Genomic DNA, 4,877 nt, shown 5'->3' on the forward strand with positions numbered 1-4,877 from the left:
TGCAGGGAGGCTCACCCCGCCTGTGTGAGGTTCACACCCTCCTGGGGCCGTGCAGGGAGGCTCACCCACGTGTGCGACCCTCACACCCTCCTGGGGCCGTGCAGGGAGGCTCACCCCGCCCGCGTGAGGTTCACACCCTCCTGGGGCCATGCAGGGAGGCTCACCCACCTGTGCGACCCTCACACCCTCCTGGGGCCGTGCAGGGAGGCTCACCCCGCCAGTGTGAGGTTCACACCCTCCTGGGGCGGTGCAGGGAGGCTCACCCCGCCTGTGTGAGGTTCACACCCCCTGGGGCCGTGCAGGGAGGCTCACCCCGCCTGTGCGACCCTCACACCCTCCTGGGGCCGTGCAGGGAGGCTCACCCACGTGTGCGACCCTCACACCCTCCTGGGGCCGTGCAAGCACTCACACTCGTGCAGGGGACCCTCATCGATTCTCTCACGGTCCCGGCGGTCAGAAACCCGACGTGGGGGCCTCACTGGACTAACATGAAGGTGTGCGCAGGGCTGGTCCCTCCTGTTTCTCCAGGGGAGAATCCACTTCCTGCCTTTCCCACGTTTAGAGGCACCCACGTCCTTCAGCTCCGGCCCCTTCCTTCCCACTCACAGACAAGCGCAGCCTCTTCCAGTCTCCCTCTGACCCTCACCTTGCTGCCTCCCCTCAGGAGGACCCTGTGAGGACACTGGACACCCCGATCATCCAGGATGATCTCCAGTCTCAAAATCCTAACTCAGCCCCACCTACAGAGTCCCTTTCGCCTTGGAAGTTCCCCTGGCCATGCCTTTCCCAGGATCTGTGACCTGAAAGATTATTCCAACCCACCCAAAAAAAAACCCTAAGGCTGGGCCGGGGGTGGTGGCTCACACCTGTAATCCCAGCACTTTGGGAGGCTGAGGCGGACAGATCACGAGGTCAGGAGTTCAAGACCAGCCTGACCAACATGGTGAAAACCTGTCTTTACTAAGAATACAAAAAAATTAGCCCAACGTGGTGGTGCACATCTGAAATCCCAGCTCCTAAAGAGGCTGAGGCAGAAGAATCGCTTGAACCCGGGAGGCGGAAGCTGCAGTGAGCTGAGATTGCATCACTGCACTCCAGCCTGGGTGACAGAGTGAGTCTGTCTCAAAAACAAACAGCAACAACAAACCTAAGGCCTTGTGGCCAGGCCCGGGGGTTCACGCCTGTAATCCAAGCACTTTGGGAGGCTGAGGTAGGCAGATCACCTGAGGTCGGGAGTTCAAGACCAGCCTGGCCAACATGGCGAAATCCCATCTCTACTAAAAAAAAAATGAACCCCGCATGGTGATGCGCAACTGTAATCCCAACTACTTGGGAGGCTGAGGCGGGAAAACTGTTTGAACCTAGGACCGGGGAGGTTGCAGTGAGCCGAGATTGTGCCATTGCACTCCAGCCTGGGCGACAGAGTGAGACTCCATCTAAAAGGAAAAAAAAGAGTAAGGCCTTTTTGGGAAACAGATGAGTTGGTTCCAGGGCACCAGGCTCCGCGTGTACCTCTGAGAGCCAGCTGGGTGTCTTCTGAGCTCCACCCCCTCGTAATAGGAGGAGGAGGAGGAGAGGAAGCCAGCTGACCAGCTGAGTGCTTTGTCCACGGTCACTGGGGCAGGGCAGTGGCCTTCAGCCATCTCCTGGGGCAGCCCTGCCCCCACACCTCCCTGGGGACTGTGCAGGGGCCAAACCTCACGGAGGCCAGGCATGCCTGCTGCTCCCCGTACCGCCCCGTCAGAGCAGGGTGGGCAGCCCCGGGCTCCTGGCCACACCTGCTGAGCCCGCTCCCTGCCCCAACTGGAGGACCGTGGGCCCTGGCTCTGTCCCCAGGCGGGCCTGTGGAGCCACCGGAGTAGCGTGTGAGTCAGCCAGCAGGAAGGGACGCTTGCAGCCACTTGCATCAGATGTTCCTACCTCGTGGCCCCGCGGCCAGAGGTCTCAGCCCAGCAGGGGTCCCCAGATGACCCTGCCCATGGCCCTCCATAGCAAGGGACACCCCTGGGGCTGTGGTTTTGGTCCCTGGAGGGCCAGGCAGGTGGGAACGGTGACATGGGCTCCGGGGCACCCCCTGCACTGGCAGGTGTGCAAACCCATCCCACATCTTCACTCCTATATGGGATGATGGCTGACCTGCAAGGACCCAGGCGTGGGTCCCCTCCCGGGGACGCCGGCCTCCACAGGCACACAGACACACGCCCGATCTGCTCACACTCAGACGCACGCCAAGTTTATTTAATTTTGTTTTATGTTGTAGGGCAAAGCTCTGTATTGTTACCCTCCGGTACGGCTGTCTGATATAATACAGACACCAGGCTAACTTTGAATTGCAGATAAACGGCGAATAACCGGGCCAGGCGTGGTGATCACAGCACTTTGGGAGGCTGAGGCAGGAGAATCTCTGAGACCAGGAGTTCCAGGCCAGCCTAGGCAACATGGTGAAACCCCCATCTCTGCCAAAACTAAAATAGTTGTGCATTGCCAGGCGTGGCGACTCACGCCTGTAATGCCGGCACTTTGGGAAGTGGAGGCAGGTGGATCGTCTGAGCTCAGGAGTTCGAGACCAGCCTGGCCTACGTGGCAAAACCCAGTCTCTACTTAAAAATACAAAACTTAGCTGGACGTGGCAGCAGGTGCCTATAATCCCAGCTACTCAGGAGGCTGAGGCACAGGATTGCCTGAACCTGGGAGACGGAGGTTGCTGTCAGCTGAGATTTCACCACTGTACTCCAGCCTGAGCCACAGAGGGAGACTCCATAAAAAAAAAAAAAAAGAAAAGAAAAAAAAAAAAAGGCCGGGCATGATGGTGGGCACCTGTAATCCCAGCTACTCAGGAAGCTGAGGCAGGAGAATCACTTGAACCTGGGAGGCAGAGGTTGCAGTGAGCCAAGATCACGCCACTGCACTCCAGCCTGGGTGGCAGAGCGAGAGTCTGTCTCAAACAAACAAATGCTTCACTTCGAGACAATGGAGCTCCCCCCCACCACCACCCCCACCTCACCTCCCTTGCTGCAGACACCCAGCTGGGCCCTGAGAAGGGTGGTCAGGGTGGGGGGTGTGCCCAGCCGGTGTCCCTGGCTCAAGGGACATGGGTCGAGGAAGAAGCCCAGAGCTGGCGAGGCAGGACCTGCCTGGGCACCTTCTCTGGGGTTTTGGAGACACCCTACCTACAACACAGGCTGAAAATCGCCCTGAATTCTGCAGAACTAAAGAACAAAAAAGAAAAAGCATCACTCCGGAGACATGAGGAATGGTTCAAAGGTTGGCTGGAGGCAAACAGGTCGCCCCCAAGGAAGCCAGCGCTCTGCACCCTCAGGCTGAGGGTGGCCACACCTGCTGTATGATCAGGGCAGGACAGGGCGTCTCCAGGGAGCTGCAGGGCCCGGGGTAGGCTGAGCCTTTGGGCCTCCATCCCTCCGGAGTCCCTCGGGGTGGGGTGGGTGGTGCAGCCTCCGCTGTAACGAGGCGTCTGTTGTCCCGGGAAGCAGCAGGAGTCTGTCCCTGTCCCAGAGGGAAGGCCAAGCCACCCGGTGGTCTGGTCACCCTGGGGCCGGCCTGCAGGGACGTGAGCTCATACCTGGGCCTCCTATGTGCCCCAGGCCACTCTGCCAGGGCCCCGGGAGCCCGAGGGAGGTGGGACCAACCAGAGTAGAAGCTGGGTTTGCTAAGGGTCCCCTATAGCGAGGGCCACGGGGCGAGCACGGCCCAGGCAGTTGTGCTCTCCATCACGGGTTGCCGGGTGCACACTGGGGGTCCGTCAGTTGCGGTCCAAGACAGAAATTGGGCAGAGACAGCTCAGCCACAGGTGAGTCCTGGAGCTGTGAGGACCTCGGAGCCCGTCCCCCCTCCCACCACGCCCGCAGGTCACCCTCCTGTGTGGCCAGTTCTGGCTCCCCCATCAGCACCTTCGGGGCCTGAGCTACCAGTGGACCCAAAACAGGTTCCGGGGGCGCAAGGCCCTGCTGGGTTGACTCTCACCTGCCCCAGGCAATGAGGCCAGCTGGTGACCAGGTGAGAAGGGGCAGGGGTGCCTGGGAGAAGCCACCAGGCCTAGCCTGGGTTCGGGGAGCCCACAGGGTTCAGGGCAGGTCTGGACCCCTCCTTAAAGGAGCCCCAGCCCCTCCCGGCCCAGGTCAGGTGCACCGTAGCCCTGGGGCTTCCCAGAAGAGGAAGCCATGGCCCAGCCCCGAGCTAGGTCTGGTGAGAGCTCCCGGGTGGGAACCCAGGGGGTGGAGAAAGAAGCCACCTGCTGGAGACACGGCCCCCCACCCCAGCCAGGTCCCCGGTGACCTGGAAGCCACTCCAAGCCACTCCAGGGCCAGGCATGACAGTGCGGTACAGGGTACATGGTGGCCATGCCAGGATCACAGCACGGGGAGCCCACTGGGGCATGGGAGGGATGCCAGTGTGTGGGGGGCAGGGGGCTCTGTCCTTGTGTCTGCGGGCATGGGCATTTTCAGGTGTGGATTTGGCAGTGATGCAGCTGGGTGCTGGAGAGGAGAGGTGGGGAGTAGGGGAGGGAGGAGGGAATAGGGGAGGGGAGGAGAGGAAGAGATGGAGAGGAGGGAAGGGGAGAAGAAAAGGGCTGTGGAGGATGGAGAGGGGAGGAGGGGAGGAGGAAAGGGGAGAGGATGGGAAGAGGGAGGTAGGGGAGGAGGGAGGAAGAGGGGGGAGGGGAGGAGGGAGGAGGGAGAAGGGAAGGGAGGAGGGAGGCAGGGGAGGGAGAAGGAGAGGGAGGAGGGGAGGAGGGAGGCAGTGGAGGAGGGAGGCAGGGGAGGGGGAGGGGAGGAGGGAGGCAGGGGACGGGGAGGGGAGGAGGGAGGCAAGGGAGGAGGGAGGCAGGGGAGAGGGGAGGGGGAAGGAGGGGGGAGGGG

At 61.5% G+C, this 4,877-nt stretch overlaps 1 protein-coding gene across 1 annotated transcript in view; it reads left to right on the forward strand.

Annotated features, from left to right (window-relative positions):
- The window catches only part of MKNK2 (MAPK interacting serine/threonine kinase 2), a 17,135-nt gene that overhangs the window by 1,041 nt on the left and 11,217 nt on the right, over positions 1-4,877 (forward strand). The window lies entirely within an intron of this gene.

Source organism: Sapajus apella, unplaced genomic scaffold, assembly GCF_009761245.1.
Source record: "Sapajus apella isolate SASKATOON/1434 unplaced genomic scaffold, GSC_monkey_1.0 scaffold77, whole genome shotgun sequence".
Lineage (NCBI taxonomy): Eukaryota > Metazoa > Chordata > Mammalia > Primates > Cebidae > Sapajus > Sapajus apella.